Source organism: Megascapheus bottae, chromosome 3 (assembly GCF_031878675.1).
Source record: "Megascapheus bottae isolate mThoBot1 chromosome 3, mThoBot2.hap1, whole genome shotgun sequence".
Taxonomy (NCBI): domain Eukaryota; kingdom Metazoa; phylum Chordata; class Mammalia; order Rodentia; family Geomyidae; genus Megascapheus; species Megascapheus bottae.
In genome coordinates this window covers 24,573,567-24,592,214 of record NC_143511.1, presented here as the reverse complement: position 1 = coordinate 24,592,214, position 18,648 = coordinate 24,573,567, and positions in this window count along the sequence as shown.

Below are 18,648 nucleotides of genomic sequence, written 5' to 3'. Positions count from 1 at the left end.
CACGCTGTTTTATGCACAATAGTTTAAGGAAGCATCCACTAAAAAATATTAGAACTACTCAAAAGAGTTCAGTGAATTTCCAGCATACAAATCAATGCTTTTACCCCCAGATACAATGAACAATCCAAAAATAAAATTAAGAAAACAATTCCATTCACAATAATATTAAGAGAATAAAATATTTAGGCAAAAAATTAACAAAACAATCACATAATCGGTCAGGTGCCAATGGCTCATACCTATAATCCTAGCTACTCAGAAGGTTAAAAATCTAAGGATTGCAGTTCAAAGCCAGCCCATGCAGGAAAGTCTGTAAGTCTCTTATCCCCAATTAACCACCAAAAAGTTGAAAGTGGAGCATTGGTTCAAGTTATAAGAGCATTTGCTCTGAGCAGAGAAGCTCAGGGACAGTACTCAGACCCTGGGTTTACGCCTCAGGGCTAACACGCACACACAGGAAAAATAATCCACAGAATTTAATGCCCTGAAAACTACACAACATAGGTGAACAGTTAAAAGTCTGAGTAGATGGAAACCAATCTATGTTTACACAACAGAAGACAGTTAGGATGGCGACAGACCTAGAATGATGTTCAGCTTCAACACAATTTCCATCATAACCCCAGGAGCTTTCTCTGTATTATACATTGATGCTAAAATGTATATAGAATTGCAAGAGACCAAAAATAGTTCAAGAAATCCTGAAAGGAAGAATACCCATATCTGTTAATTTAAAAACTTACTATAAAGCAATAGTGGTAAAAACATCATGATCCATGTACCCAATGGAATAGATTTAAAACTCCAGAAAACAAGGGTACTGGTGGCTCATGTCTGAAATCCTAGCTACTTAACACCCTGAGATCTGAGGCTCAAAGTTCAAATCCTGCCCAGAGGGGAATCTCCATGAGCCTCTTATCTCCAACTAACCACCGAAAAGCCAGAACTGAAATTGTGGCTCACTTGGTGGAGCACTAGCTTTGAATAAAAAAAACTCCCAGGCAGAGCCCTGGCCCTCAGTTCAAGGCCTGTTCCCCCCTTCCCAGATAACCTCCAGATACTCATCTGCAGCAAACTATTATGGTGTGTGTCATGACCAGGAAATGGGGAAAGAATGTTCTTGTCAGCTAAGGGATCTGGTAAACAACTGAATCACCATGTCTCAAGGAATACAGCGGAACCTTTCCTTCACCCCATATACGAAATTCAGCTCACAATGGGTCAAAGACCTAAATACAAGCTAAAATTAAATTAGAGGTAAAATCTTTTACCTTGAGTTTGACAAAATTTTTTATTATATTTTATTGTCAGGATAATGTATAGAGAGATTACAGTTACATTTGTCAGGTAATGGGTGCATTATTCCCAAACCTTGATGCCCCTTTTCATATTTTTGGTACCCTTTCCCTCTCTCCACCCCCTCCTAATCATCTTGTTTCCCCCCTTTCCTTCTCTATTTCAAATAGACAAATGTATATACAATATTCCAGGTAACATATTCAGATACAGTAACTACATGAGATTAGCCATAAGGGGAAAAAAGAGAAAAGAAATCTTCACATAGTACATTAAGAACAACAATCACAAAGATAAACCTCTTGTAAAAAATCATATTAAGTGCAGTAAGTCATACCCAAAAGAACATAGGCTCCATGGTTTCCCTCATTTGTAATAATTAGTACACATCTAGGATTCTCCTAGCAGAGGATTACAATAGCTCAAAAGCTATGGATATATGGTTATACAGGATGAGACTAAACAAAGTGCACTCTAGGATATGGAGACAAAATATTATTATCTGTGGCATCAAAAACTGCAGTAACCAAAAAAATGAACTGGACTTCATGAAAATTAAAAACTCTTGGGCATGTTAAGGAGTAGACACTGATTCTGTCATTCAACAAATGTTTATAGATTATTGTTTTGCAGCACTGCTCTGGGAGCAAAACATTACATTTTATGACTTCAGGGAAATAGGCAATAATCAATACACTTAATAAAGAGGTAGCTCATAGGGTATGTTTGGAGGTAGCTATCCTGTGGAGAAAATGAGTGAATGTATTTCCATCCTGGGCTAGTGATGAGGCTGAAGACCTCTTGGCTTAGGGAGGCATGATAAACATTGGTTGAATAAATGAATGCTGTCATTCATGCTGCATGTTTGGCATCTAAACTTTTGCAGCTTATACTCTGACACTGATTTTCTTTTGTATTTTTTTCCTCAAAGCACCACAGCTACAGAGAGACTTTAGTATTTCTCTCCCTGTCTGCTCTCTAAGAGGAGATATGGTATATCGATTCAGCACAAATCTCAGGAGCCAAGTATAATTAACATGCCAGCTTTACTACTTATCATTTCTGAAATCATTAATTATATTTCTATCATTATTTAAAATAATTTTACTTGTAGCATTTGATTTAGCTACAACTTGAGGCTCCCTGCTACAGATAATTTGGATGTTGTGTGATAACTTCCTTTAGATAATTCTCTAGAGATATTCAATTCAGTCAACATTTATTATGTGTCAGTTGTTTGCAAGAAACTGTACTGGATCCTAAGGGTTTTAAATAATGATATGTCCCTCATGGTTGGATGTTAATGATCCTTCTCTGCTACCAGTGGAAAATTTGATATTTAGATTCTAAGCAAGATTCATAGCTCTGTCAGCTGGGACAAACTCATTCACAGCTTTCACATCCTCAGAAACTTTCATAGTGGCTGGCTTATAAAGATAGACAGCACATGTATTATCCAATACAATCAATATATAATGCAAAATCACACAGTTGCAGCTAATTGGGCCTTCTGCTTAAAATATGTTTGCATTTGGCCTGCCTATCTGGACCAACACAGTAATGATGCATTGGAATCAGATGACTTATAGTTTGTCAGCAGATCAGGGAACCTGAGTCTCTCCTCTGACTATTATGTAACTCCTGGTGAAGATCAGAGTAGCAATCCCTTATGGGAAACATCATTGCGTCCCTATCACCATCTTGTAAACTATTTTTTCATCTCTCTTATTTGGTTAGATTCCCCTTTTCTGTTGGTCCAGTTTTAAAAGTATAGCAATAATAGGGTTTGTTAAGACATCTCTCTCATATTGTAATTTAGTAGTCATGACATAAGGATATCAGGAAAGAGCAAATACATTGGTTATTTGTTTGCCTCTCCATACAGGCAAAGTCAGTGTACAGATGTTGCTAGGTTGCTATGGATACAAAGTCTTCTAGAGAATAGAATTCTTTCACCATAATCCAGTTCATTAAATGGGTTTTTCTTGTGAATATTTTATCTACTCAATATACTTTTTCTTTTAATACCAAAGCATTGTAGAGTACATCAGATGTGTAATTCTTTTCTAATTTTGTCTTGCAGCTTTCCTTTTTCCCCCTAAATCCCTTCCCCCTTATGCCAGTAAAGGGAGATGAAGAAATGAAATTATCCAGTTAGTTCCACAAAACTATGTACAAGTATCACCACGCAAGTGATCCATTGTGATGCTTAAGTCTTTTACGTGAAATTTTCAAAAAGAAGCAAGTTAACTTATAAAAACCATATAATCATCTCCTCAGCATTCCATTGTTCCACTGAGATAGTTTTCCTTAAAATAGAATCTATTTACAGCGCATAATTTCAAACGGCATTAGGCTAACTGATTGTTACAGAGGGGAAAATTTGTGAAGGCTTCAAAAGAAAACTCAGAAAAATGACAAGTCCAAGTTCAAAGCTATGAGAAAAATGTATTCCCATGTATGAAAGTAGTTGATTCTTTGCTAAGAGTATACACTTTCAAAAGCTTTAAAATCCTAGTTAAATCATTACTCATCTCATGTGGTAGATTTCGAAGAACATAGTAATATTTTGAATTCCTGCTATGGTTCCACTTTTCTACTTGTAATTTGTATCGCTCTATAGGGGTAGGCTGAACTCACTGCATAAATGGATAATTCTGTTCAAAAAACATTTTTTCCTTAGACTACCTTGATAGACGCTGCCATATTGGAGATGAAAGGGCCAGTTTATGAGTCATGAGGACTAGATTTTTGTCCCACCTTTGCCTCCAGCAATATGGCCTCAGATGAGTCATTTAACCTCTTTGGCTTTAATTTCATCATCTGAAAAACAGAGGTCAGACCATAATATTTTTCAAAGCCCCTGACACCCTAAAATACCTACATTACTTTGAAATTTACCTACATGTCCAACTGCTACTCACAACCAGGCTAGAAGCTGTTTTAAATCCACTTACTGAGTCCAAAACCATGTAGAAAAGAGAGTTTCAGAAGAACAAGCCTGCCAATAACTTCACTTCCATCCAGAACTGCATTTAAAATACTTGTAAATTTGCAGTGGAAAGTAAGAATTAGATCACATTGAGGTAGATCATTTCAAGAAATTTATTGTTGGTAATCCATTCTCCAGATGTGAAGTAAGTATGTAAAAGTAATTCTGGCAGATCCTAACGTTTTTATCATGACTTTAGCACATTTCGGGCTCTTCGCTTAATAATTTAGGAGGTTCATCTCAGCAATCTTAACAACAAGTTAGGAGGCATAAAATGGAAAATATGAGGAATGAAAAGGGACATTTTTTTCCTAAGTAGTTTAATTAATATGTAGTAGAGTCAGGATTGGAAACCTTGCTGCTGAATTTGTATGTCCAAACCATAGAAACACCAGACGGCATATGCTATTGGGATTTGTGTATGTCTGCCTTATACCATCTCCCTATGCCTAAACACAAACTCATCATCTCCCTTGCATTTCCCAACTTAGTCGTTCTCTGCAAGCCTGATCTCAGTGACAAGAATTTGTGCTGGAACACTCTGCCTTTCACTTCTTTCCACCATCCATGCTAAGTCAATTCATTAAATCGTCCACCCAGGGAAATGTCTCCAGAGCAGACGGGGAATGCTCCAGGAAATTTTAACTAAGGTGTGGAAACCAGCCGTGACAAATAGTGAGGTATCAAGGGACCAGCAATATTAGATGGTGTAACCATCTGCTGTGGGTTAAACTGTTTTCTCAAGAGAAGTATGCCATGATCCTAATGGTCTCAGGTCATGTCTTGAAGTGTAACCTTATTTGGAGATACATTTTTCATAGAAATAATCAAAGTTAAAAGGAGATTCATAGCAAAGAGCAATTCAGCATGATTAATAACCTTATATAAAAAGAAAATTTGTTGGACAGAGACACACACATGTGTGTGAGCACACACATAACATGTGAACACAAATGCGGAGATCAAACTGATGCTTTCACAAGCCAAAGAACTCAAAGGTAGCCAGCAAACCTCTGAGAATGGGTAAGAGACTCCTTGAGCTCAGCCTTCCAATTTCCAGAACTGTGAGATAATATGATTTTGTTGTGTAAACCAATCAGCATGTGGAACTCTATTATAGCTGCCCTAGCAAACTAATGCCATCTCCGTTGCCTGAAGGTGTATGGGCAGAGGGCAGTGTTCTGGGAGTGCGGGAAACTGTGGCTTTGGAAGAGTGACTGCTGCTCAGGAACTCTGCTCACCAAAAACGAATTTCTTTCTGAACTTTGTCCCCCCATTATTTGCTTAGTTTGAATAACGGAATTATAAATATTCATCATTTTCAGAAAAATTGATGGTTTTTAGAACAGTGACTAATTTTATTGTTTTTTGTTCCATAGGAACTTACAAATTTGTAGCAGCAGATAGTGTGTGCTGTTTTAGTCAGTATTCTATCTCTGTAACAAATACCTGAGATAAAATCAGCTTAGGAAGTGGAAAGGGTTTCTTCTGGCTTACAGTTTTGGAGGTTACAGTCTATGATCAAGTTGGTCTGTTGCTTTGGGGCCTGTGGCAAGGCAGTCCATCATAGTGGGAGCATGTGTTAAGGGAGGCTGCTCATCCCATGGTAACAAGAAAGCAGAAAAGAAGAAGGGTTGGGCTTCCCATATCCCTGTCATGGCAAATCCCAATAACCTAACTTCCTCCCATTAGGCTCCTCCTCTTAAAGATTCCTCCACCTCTAAATAACGCCAAGCCTTTAGTATATAGGCCTTCAAGGGACTTATCATGCACAGGTATGATTGTTTTCTTACTGAAATTCAGTTTGGGCTAAAAGGAGCCTTTTTCAAAATTAATTCTGATTAATTTCAAATGTCACTGGAGGTCTATGACAGCTTCCTTTCGAACATTTCTTGTTCCAGATCTCAGACCTGAGCTGAGCCTTCTTTCTAGTAGGAAATGGCAGAGACTATAATATGGACAACTTGAAATACTATACTTCCTCTTGGCTCCTTTGGAAGTGGTAACTGCTTCCTTGTGTGATATCTGACAAGAAGGCAGGATGTGGTTTGGGTGATTTTTTTCCTCGAGTTTGAAGGATACACAACTTGTTCCTCCCACTGAGCGTCATTTGCTATTACCTTTTTTGTTTGTTTGTTTTACTTGCTGAAACCAGTAGGTTAAGAAAGCAGAAGTCCCTTTGAATGTTCTGAGTGTAACAATCTTAATAAGGATATCATTTGTATGTTAAAGCCTTAACATCCAGTGTGGGCCTTAGATGATTTGGGGACATAATTAGGATTAGAAGAACTCATCATCATGGGTTTTCATGATGGAATTAGTGACTTGATAAGAAAAGGTACTAGAGAGTTTATGTTCTTTCTCTTCATCCAGATGAAATGAGGAAAAGCCATACAAAGACATAGTGCTGTCTGCAAACCAAGAAGACAACCCTCACTGGGCATGGGATTGGCTAGTACATTGATAGTAAGCAGAATCAAATTGGATTTATGTTTTGGAGATTCAGTGGGAAAAGGGAGGGGAAAGAATCAGGGAATTTCTATATACTTAAGGGTACATATCGTTTTATTTATTTATTTTATTGTTGGGGTAATGTACAGAGGGGTTACAGTTGTATTCATCAGGTAGTGGGTGCATTACTTCTCGCACATTGATATCCCTTCTCATGTTTTTGTCCCTGTTCCTCTCTCTCATCCTTCCCAATCACCCAGTTTTCCCCCCTTCCCTTCCCTATTTCAAATAAACAAATAAACGTATATATAATATACCAGGTAACAAAGTCAGATCCAGTAATCACATGAGATTAACTATAAGGGAAAAAAAGAGAAAAGAAATAACATAGTACATTGAGAGCAATAATCACAAAAATAAACCTCTTGTTTCCATATCATAGAGTTCATTTCATTTAGTCTCATCCTATATGACCTTGTGGCACATATCCTTTTTTTCATATATTTTTAAGTTTAATTAATAGAAGGGTTACATTATATTCACCAGATAGAAGGTGCATTACTTCACAAACATTGATATCCTTTCTCATGCCTTGGTCCCCATTTCCCTCCCCACACTGCCTCCCCTCATCTTGTTGACATATCCTTTTATAATGACATCAAACCAGGTATTCTATAGGGAAACCTATGCTCCTTTAAGAGAAGTACTTTTTATTCTGTCAATTGCATCAGACAGGGCAAAAACAATGATCGTTACTTTTGTGTCTATAGCTAAAGTGATTTCAAATAGATTGTATGGGCAATTAAATTGAATTCTACAAAAAATGTAATTCAACATATATTGAGCTATGTGATCAGCACTTGTCTGAAATGTGAAATTTCAGTGCTGAGCTTTATAGAAAGTTCTTCTTTGAATAGCTCTCCTTCTCCTTGGTGCTATTTTGGAGGCCTTACAACTTCTTTCTCCACCTTACTCCTCCCCTTAATATAATAATTTAGCTTACAGAAGATGTGCATGCATCTGTGGACATCTGTTCCCTGTAGAGTGCTTGGGAGTGCAGGATCCATGTCCAGCTGTGCAGCAGATCCTTTGTGATGAATACACTCCAAAGCGCACTGTTCTCTAATCTGAGGATCATCCTTTTCCTCTCAAAACTGTGCTGGGCCTAATAATGTCTTGCCCTTTCCCCTTGCCCCTCGAAGATATTTTCTTTTTGGTGCTGGTATTGGGGCTAAAAAACAGAGTCTGAGTTGGTGCTCTACCACTTGAGCCACAGCTCCACTTTTGGCATTTTGGTGATGAATTGGACATAGAAGTCTCATGGATTTTTCTATGCAAGTCTGGTTTCAAATCTTCAGATCTCAGCCTTCTAAGTAGTTAAGATTACAGGTGGGAACCACTACTGTCTAGGATCCCTTCAAGATTTTCCCTCCCCAAGCATTTTCTACTTTTCTAGCTGGGGTCAATCTGGGGACTCACTCAGTTCTGGACCTAGGAAGCTACCTGACAGAGCCAGCCTCCCACTGTGGCCTCCTCATAAAGTCAGCTTTTGTAACATGGCTTTGCTTCCTTCCTCCTCCTCCTCCTCTTCCTCCTCCTCCCCCTCCTCCTCTTCCTCCCCCTCCTCCTCCTCCTCCTCCTCTTCTTCTTCTTCTTCTTCTTCTTTTATTTATTTATTTATTTTTGTGGGTCATGGGACTTGAACTCAGCCTGAGCACTGTCCCTGAGCTCTTCAGCTCAAGGCTACTGCCTCACCCTTGAGCCAAGCCCCATTTCCCGTTGTCTAGTGATTAACTGGACATAAGAGTCTCAGGTCCTTTTGTGCCCTGGCTGGCTTTGAACCTTCATCCTCAGATCTCAGCCTCCTGAGTAGCTAAGGTTATAGGTGTGAGCCACCTCTCCTGGCTTGCCTCATTATTCTTAACTGGAACTCTTAGAACAAAACCAGATTCTATTCTGCAAGTGAACACTGAATACACGCCCCCCCCCCCATGCACACACCCCATTTCTATCAGGCTGGAGTCAACATAGGCTGTAGCATGCATAGGGACTGCAGGAGAGAATTTAAATCAGAGTTTAGATTGCCTATATGCATAAGACAAGGTAATACATATCACTCTTTCAATTTGGATGTCCCCAACTCTTTACTCTGAATCCCCCTTTTTTTCTTAAGATCTTCTAAGATGGATTTCTGTCTGTAGCAGATGGAAAGCTGAATTGAATTGAATTGCATTGGAACAATTCCAGATGTCTTATTACTGGGTTGTAACTGTTAGCCACCTTCCAGTTGGCAGGTCAGAAATCCATAAAATGCAGAGGCAGCATATTAATGAGTCATAAAGCAAACTTTCTCCTAAATAGAAGTGACTACCTAGGGGCACTGGTGTGTCCTGTGCGCTCGCTCTCTCTCTCTCTCTCTCTTCCCTCCCTCTCTATCTCCAATATTTCAAATAAATAAAGCTAGAAACTTACCTTTTACCCAAACTCAAGAAAAGCCACAGCAATCCAAAAGCCAAGATGCTTTCCAAACAAATGTCTTACCTGCAATTACAAGCAAGCAAGCAAAAAAAAAAAGGAATAATAATAAATTTTTAAGAAGTTTCTGCAATTGTTTGAACTAGTAAAACTAATACCCTCCAGGCCATTTTTCTTTCTGCCACTGGATGGCAGTCAGTTGCCAGGTGTCAGATATCTACCCTGGACAATTTCCTTGAGATCTGTGGGCTATCTCATGAACCAGATTTCAGAATGATCCTTTGTTTATAGTCCCTGCAGAAAGCATACATATGTGTGCATGTTTTACTGGGCTTTCTTTTCTCCAGACTCTACTCTCTTGTCCTTCTCCTTGAGGAATGAATGAGTTAGTAGACTTACTCTCCAGAAAGCAAAGTAAGAGAAACTTTCGCTGGTCATGAGGGTTGGAATTCAAATGGCCAAAGCGCAAGCAGGTAAAAGAGAAACAGAACGTAGACTGGGTTTTGCCAAAATCAAACAGTTGGAGTATCAAAGGACTGTCTTGTAAAACTAAAAATTAAACCCACGGAATCAATATTTCCAGGGCTGGGAATATGGCCTAGTGGTAGAGTGCTTGCCTAGCATGCATGAAGCCCTGGGTTTAATTCCTCAGTACCTCATAAACAGAAAAAGCTGGAATTGGCTCTGTGGTTCTTGAGCAAAAGAAGCTCAGGGGCAGTGCCCAGGCCCTAAGTTCAAGCCCCAAGACTGGCAAAAAAAATCCAAATCATATATTCTCTATACTCTCATGAATATATATAGAATTTACACAATTTAATAGCACATTTTAATCTAATTTAAGTAACATTCTGAATAACCCTTTATCTAGAAAAAGATATGCAAATAATTAATAAGGAAAAGATTAAAAGGATCAAAAGCATTGGCTGTTAGGGAAATCAAAACTGAATGAAATACTACTACTTTACTCCCAGTAGGATGATTATAATTGGAACAAAAAAGGAAAATTTTTGTTGGGAAGGCATGGAGAAATGGACTTCTCATATGTTACTAGAATGTCAAATAGTTCCAGTCACTGTAAATAATAGTTTGGCAGTTTCTAAAAAAAAAAAAAAAAGTAGACATAGAGTTACCAATTAGGCCTCAGCCTTTCCATTTCTTGATAGGTACTCAAGAGAATAAAAAAGGTATTTTCCCAGACAAGCATGTATATGAATGGCCTTCATAGCATTGCCAACAATGGCCAAAAGACAGTGGAAACAATCCAAATATCCATCAAGTGATAAAGAATTACCAATGTAGCATAACTATACTATTCTTGGTTTTCTCAACAGAAGAGATAAGAGTCTCACTGACTTTCTTATGTTGGCTGGCTTTGAACCATAATCCATATATCTCAGTCTCCCAAGTAGCCAGGAGTACAGTAGTGAGCCACCAGAGTCCCACTTCCTTCAGAAATACTTTATCTTCTCAAACATCCTTTTTGTCTCAGCCCAGTTCCTCCACTTTTCTATCCGAGACAAGTCATTTTTTACCTAATCCCATATATTTTACCACTTCATTTTTTTCTCCTTTGATATATCCTAATTTCTCCAGTCTCTTTTTTTAAAAAAATACAAAACAAAATACTGCTTGTTTTTCTTTTTGCCCAGAGTAAAATAGTAGTAATTAACAAACATAAATATAGTTTTTTAATCCAATCTCATGGTGATTATTGAAACTTGGAAGGACAGAACTTCACATTGGTTGTGGAGTGGAAAAAACCCATTATGAATTAAAACCCAATCAAGCACACAAAAAGGAACTGAAAACCCAAAGCAAGTTGGCCACTTGAAGGTGTGGCTTTATGGCTGTCCGTGATGTCCTTAAAAAGCAATTTCTCCCATTTGTTTCTATTTCCCCTTTTAATGTCAATTTTATTTTAAAGGAATTCTTTTTGTGGTCTCTTGTTTATACACACAGCTTTTTATTCACCTCTTTCGTCAAGAGAAACTCCAGGCCACATGCTGAAGTAAAAGTGCTGAGGTTTGTACTGCTTGAAATCTTGTACTTGCCTCTCAACCAATCACACAGTGGTTTTCTAGCGAGAATGCAATAATTGCTGTGGTCTTGGACAGATGCTCTACTGCTATAGGTGGAAAGGATGTGTTGCTCCTAAAATTGAGATTCCCCTAAATTAAATCGACATCCATCTTCTAATAATGTACTTCCAAGACCTCTAGAGATTGGTTTGGACCCCATCTCCGTATACTTCTAGTTTTTACACAAATCTTTTTCAAACCAGCCTTCCTACTCAAGTTAGAGTAGGTGTAAACAAGTATCCTATGGAAAATTTCAAAATTGTACAGAAGTATGTGGTCAGAAATGCAAGGATCTAAGTCGACGGTGAGGGCAAGGCCTGCTTGGCCCTGTAATAGTGATGAGGTGATGTCATGGCTTCATCCCTCCGAACATCTGTTGGGAGGCTCCTACTGCTAAAAGAAGAACAGCTGATTAGAGGACAGCATAAATCCAGTTTCTACTTAATTCTGACCAGAAAGGAAAAGCCAGTTGGTGTAACAGAAGGTATAGGCAATTTGAGGGGACGTGACTGAATCACCCTGGAATTCTGAATGGCAGAGAAAAAAAAATGGGCATGTCCAGACTTGTCCATTGGGGTTTTTGTTTGTTTGTTTTTTTTTTTAAATCAGAGAAAGGTAAAATGAATTCGTAGTGTATTTCTAAAAGGGGCTGTCACTTGGGAAGAATAAATAGCATTTTAGACAAGGAAGGCTTACCCTATAATCTTGGGTTATCCTAATGAGAAGGGCACAGAGGAAACTTTAAAGAAATGAGCATGCCTATGGAACTGTCCAAGCCCACATTTAGAAATAACAAGGAAAGACTCCTTGAAGAAAGGCATGTAGTCAATGTTGGGTATGAGGTTGTGGATGTGGCACAAATTTGTGTAAATAAAATAGCTGAAAATCTGGCTAAGTAAGTCAGAACTCAAGAAAATCTTAAGACCTTTTCTTGTGCCAGTACTAGTATTTGTCCTTGCACTCTTGCTCAGTTTCTATATTCAAGCCTAGGGTTCTACCATTTGAGCTACACCTTCACTTCTGGCTTTTCCTTGGTTATTTGGACATAGGAGTACCTCAGATTTATCTGCCTGAGCTGACCTCAAACAGATTTTTAGATTGTACTCTCCTGGGTAGCTAGGATCATAGACTTGAACCACCACCAGCATCCATCTTCTTTGGCTTATTTTCTAAGGGAAAAAAAAACAAACAAAGAAGAGAAAGGTTATTGCTTGAGGAAGTTAAAGAAAATAATCACTTAATTGTCACTTTGTCTGTGTTCCTCCTTTAGGAAAAGAGTGTTTTTTTCAACATGAGAAAGCTCACATATCAGAGAGAATTGTATTCTAAAAGAATGAAGATACAGGAAGAGTTTAGCCCATTAAAACTGATTTCTGTGATGAAGCCAAATGAGTTATATTCAAAGATATTGAAGCAGTTTACTCATGCCGTGGATCTTTGATATATAAGAACAGTACAATGGTCTCTTTCAGAGATAACCAAAATCTCCAGAACCTGTGACTATGCTACCTTACATGGCAATGGAGGTTTTGTATGTGACCAACTCAAGGCTCTTGCGATGCGATTATCTAGATAGGCTCCAGGATATCACAAAGGTTTCTATGAGATGGAGATAAAGAGTCAGAAAAAGAAAAGATAGAAGGATGAAAAGAAAGGTTGGAGTGGTGCCACTGCTGGCTGGGGCCACAACCTGGGAATGCAGGCAGATTCTAAAAGCTAAAAAAGGCAAAGGAATGGGTCCTCCCCTGAAAGCCTCCAGGAGGGTAGCCATCCCTGCCAAGACCGTCATTTTAACTCAGTGAAGCCTTTGAGACTTCCAACCTAAAGAGTAGAAATATAGCCAATCTGTATCATTTAAGACAGAAAGTCTGTGGTCATTTCTTGCAGCAGGAATAGTTTCCTATTCCTTAGAACTATAAAATTATCACAAAGGAAAGTTATCCCAAGTTGAAGATGAGCACATCTCATTCCAATTTGATAAGTGGCCCTAAAATATGCACAAACCTAGTACTAACTGCTGGTCAAAATTTGGATTAAATTTGTAAACAACTGGCTTGTAAACACTTCGCAATGAAACAATGTAAATAAGAACCAATTATCTCCTTATCAGGTGACTTGGATTTTAAAGCTATTAGACTTATGATCAGGAATATATCTGTATCAAGCACTTAAAAGATTCAACAAAGCTTTTGATTAAATGCCTAAAGATGATTATGCAGGGAAGATAATTAAATGCAGATTTAATAATGGTCAATTTAGATGCATTTATAGTTGACTGAGCAATGCATCCAAAGTACATTGAATTAATGGATAAATATCGGAAAGGCAAAGTCAGAAGCAAGAAACGACCTTTTCTGCTATCTTTGCCTGAGTTCTGTTACACACACACACACACACACACACACACATCAACCACATGGAAGCTATGAATTTTTTTATATTTACTAGATTTGTAGATAAAACAATGATGATGGATGAGTGAAATAATGTTTGTATGTGTGCTGGCGTACGGGCTTGAACTTAGGGCCATGTTGCTGTACCTCACTGTTTTGCTCAAGAATGTCACTCTACCACTTGAATCACAGTTTCCCTTGCAGCAACTTAATGGCTAATTAGAGAGAAGAGTCTCTTATGCTGACCTGTTTGGTGGGCTTTGGACCTCTAACTTTAGATCTCAGCCTTCTGAGTAGCTAGACTTTTGGTCGTGAGGCACCAGTGTCTAGTTTCAAGATTTAGTCTTTCAACAGGTTTTTTTCCCCCAGGGTGAAACATTTGGACAGAAGCCAGTAAGGTAAGATTGAAAAAAAGGGATATACAGAAATACTGGCATTAGATTAAAGCAAGTTATAAAAGTGTGGCATAGAGATGTGGAAAAGCAAAAATGGTGAGAGCCTGTATGAAAGTTCTGGCATGGGAGATCAACTACTCAACTGCCCTTGACTGAAGAATACTTCTCTTCTGTTTGGAAAGGTCATTCTCTGTGAGCAAATTTGCAGCTTTTGGAGGAGTGCTTGCTCATCAAGTGTCGTGGAAAGAAGTGGTCAATGTATAAACTTCGCCAAGATGAGAATACTTACACACTTTGCCACCCAAATCAGAAGCACCAATCCTAATGATTTGGGGTGTGGCAGATGTAGCCAGATTGCCAACACCTGTAGAAATTCTTATTTTCAAGCAAAAAAAATGTTTGGTAGTTTTAGTTGATGTTGAATGAAATTTAAATCAAGAGGAACACACTCCAACTATTGTTTCATCCTGGGTTGCATTTTTGGAAGTCAAATTGGCAGCTCTGACCTGATCTATTGATGGAGTAGATACCCAGTTTTTCTGACCATCTGTAATCTTGAGTCCTGAGGACAGAAATATACAGTGTGTGTTCTGGGGCTAATGAGCAGAACAGCTTGGATAGAATGGGGAGCTCTCATTAGAGACATCAGACAATTCACATTGATTGGAGGGGTAAAGCAGAAAGCAGTGACTGGACTTCTGAATTCTGAGCTTTACATGTAAGCCTTGTGCTTTAGACAGCCTTTGGTAATTAGGAAAGGATTCAGGTGAGAAATTTTTTTGAAGTTAGATGTAATAGTTTACATACCTTGGAAGTTATGCAGTGGAAAAGTAATAGCTGTTGGGGAGCCAAATGGCTCAAGATCTCTAGCCAAGACTGGTCTTCAATTAGGCAAGCATTATCTACTTCTCTGTGCCTATATTTCCTCCTCTGTAAAATATGGATAATACTAGTGTTGAATTCTAAAGGTTTCATAAGGACTCAATAAGTTAAAGTATGTGAAGTGTTTACAATAGTTACTGAAGCATAGTAGACTCCACAAATACTAGCAAGTAGCTACAGTTATGGAATGTGTAGGAAATAAAAGCTCAGAAAGGAATAGCTTCACAGAGCATGTGGAAAGCAGAATTCAGAGATTTTGTTCCTTACCTGGACCCTAGCGGGTGCTCTCTAGTCTCTCTCAATCTTTGTTCCTGTCATGGCTAGAGATACTGTCTGAGGTTTTCCCGTATATCTGCACAGCGAGGTTTCTGCAGCAATTTAGTTCTTGCGTTATATTTTTTTTACCTACCTTTTTGTGTATATGCATCTTAGGCTATCCAATCCAGGCTTGCTGCAGTAAACACACTGGCTTATGTGTTTCTTTTTTATCCCACACAACATCTAGCACAGTCTCTTGAATATAGTGTTATTCGCAAACTGAAGGCAATAGTCTAGTCTTGCAGGGGTTTAATTCTAGGACTGCCCCCTCCCCGATACCAAACTCATCAGATGCTCAACTTGCTATAGGAAATGTACAATGTTTACCTAGAACCTACACACATCCTCTCATACACTTCAGATCATTTCTAGATTGCACAATGTAAATAGTTGCTATTGTTTAGGGTAGAATATCAAAATGAATTAGTGCATATATTCAGTATAGATGCAGGATTTTTTTTTTCTCCTCACAGTTGGCTGAATCCTTTCATGTAGAAGCCACAGACAAATGGAGCCAACTGTATTGTCCACAATGGAATGACCTAAGTCAATGATGAATTCAAGTCCTAAAGTGGTGCTGGGAAAAATGGTGGCCCATATAATGGCAGAGGGAGAGGCACAAAGGAACTGTCAGGTTCACAGATTCATGGCTTTGATTTTCAAGTACAGTGAGGTCATGGGCTAAGTGGGTTAAGTTCCGAAAGGAGCTAAAGCAGATACCACCAAAGGATCTCATTCCCTTGGGTCTGCTTTCGCCTCAGTGAAACACAGATGAAACTATGGGTTTCTATGAATTACTGAAATTCACACTTTTCAGAGTGAGAGGGTGGCGATGGTGCTATCTAAAACTGTTTGACTAAAATAGTGCAAAATTATGAATATACACAACACATATGGATCAGGTTTCAGTATGTTTTCTGTCGTCAAGGCAGAGTTGTCTAGTGAGAGGTTTAAAGCTTCCTGACTCTCCGAGATGGTTCTTTCTTTTCATAATGATAATCTTTGATGCATCTGGCCATCATTTGGCAATCTAAATGAACAAATGCCTTTCGTTACAGAATTAAGATTAGCAATTGGCAGAGGGTGGGATCAGGATGGGTTTTCCCACTGTTTTTAATCTTCCCCTTTTTTCTTCATAATAATGTCTATATTACCCACCCTATCCCAAGACACCCACATGGAGAGAGGAAGCAAAAATTATTTCAGAAATGCTTTGTATTCCTTAAACAAATATAAGCCTATTATATCAATGACCTGATCTGCAGACCTCGGTTTAAAAAAAAAACTGCTATAAGCTTAACACTGTGCAGCTATTCATACTCATAAATCAGAAGGAATCCTTTAAAAACATCCATTAGCTTGGAAGGGCAAAGTGCGACCAAAGTGCAATATGTCACTTTTCTCAACTCAAGAAACTTTTCACAACTCTGACGAATATAGAAACCATCAATTGAGAGAAACAACCCATTAGGCAAGAAATATAAATCTCAACACAAGACAAAAAAAACCAATCTAGTCATGTAGTAGTACTGGTCATTACATAGTAATTGACCAATAGGAGCTAGCCACAAGTTAAGGCTGAATAGGAACAGAGTACAGTTCTTCACCTCAACTGCCTGAGGTAGGGTTGTCTTGTTTTGTTGATACTGCTGTTAGGGAAAAAGAGACTCATGGATCTGGACGTCGCTCACTTAATATTAACCATCTGCTCAAGTGTAACCTACTTATTTCCTGGCTGACATTGGCCTGTGATGGCTCTTTCTTTCATAGTGATTATGAAAAATCCCTAATGGTGTTCTCTAGTGTAAATGAACAGCTCTTTGGAGACCTGCTTCCGAGTTCTTCAAGCATAAGTGTCCTTCTCCTAAAATTCGAAAAGGGTCACCAAGCAAACCCATGTCAAATAAAAGGAAATCTGTTTTGAAGAAAATATTTTTTTCAGAAGGTCAGAAGGAAGAGTTGAACAAAAGGATGCAAAGCTAAGGTCAGCTCACTGGGGTGGAGGGAAAAGGGGTGAAAGCCTGTTTTCTCGGCATCCTTGCTCTGCCCTCAGCGCAGGAAGCATCATTCCTCCTCTAATGCACAGCAGCTGTGCAAACAGATGTGCTAACCTCCATTGTCTTCACGGAAAGTGGTTGAAAAATAATGCTTAAAGGAAGTGACGTGAGGAGGTGCTGTCCCTCAGAGATGAGGCAGGGGGAGTGGGTGAAACAGCACAGCTTCATCTTCACCTGCTGTCTCTGCAGGGTTGTTCCCATGTGAGTCCATGAATTCAGTGCATATTGCATAGGTGCTGGGATGTTTTTAAAGAGCTTGTAGTGGAAACTACAATTAACCCGATTCCCAGTTTTCTCTTCTGTTTGGAATCTGACAAAAACTCTAGTCATTGAAGGAAGTGCTCCCTTTGTTGAGCTTTGTTTCCACATGTAAGAGAATTGCAGAGAAATGCAGAAAGAGGTTTGGTAAGAGTGCTTGTTGCATGATTTCCAAGGACTGGGATATAAATATATAAATTACATATATGTATGGAAATGTATATTTATAGATACATGTATATGCACATATATGTATATATCATGGATATATTGATAGTTTGCCTATAAATATATAGATGAACATATACATATATATCTATAGAGATACATAAAATTGATAGTATCTCTCTATATATGCACATATCTAGAGATATATACAGTTTTTAAAAAATTTTTGTTGTCAGGGTGATGTGTAGAGAGGTTACAGTTACATTCGTAAGGCAGTGAGCACATTACAACTCAAATATTGTTACCCTTTCACATGTTTTTCTCTCACTTTCCTCCCCTTACCCCGTCCCAAGTTGTAAAATTCATTTCCAACATATTGTCTTGTGGTTATCGCTGTTACATTGGTTCACCATGGTCCTTTGTCTATTCTTCTTGTGTTTCCCCTTCCCTTCCTTAATTCTATAGTTCTATATATAGAGAGATCTCTCTTCAGAAAATAGCATACATATATATATATATTATAATTTCCCTTTATTTTATAAATCAGTGCTTTCCATTGTCTTCTCATTCTTTTCATGAGTTAATCCACAGTGTTGTCTTAGAGGCTCTGTGACAACTACGTTGACAGTTTTCCTACCCTCATTCTGCCTGCTGTAGGCATTCAGTTCACATGAATTCAGAAGAGTATTCTGAGCAGTCAGAGGAAGTGGAATGATGGGCTTTATCTCTCACCTGGAGGGTTCATGACCACCGGGAACAGGAGGTAGAAGCCAAGAGAGAAGTCAAGAGAAAAGGGACAGATGCATCTCATGGTGGAATTCCAGTCTTTCCTTGTAACTTCTGGATGATGTATGGATTGCTCTTAAAGGAAGAAGCCTGCTCTGT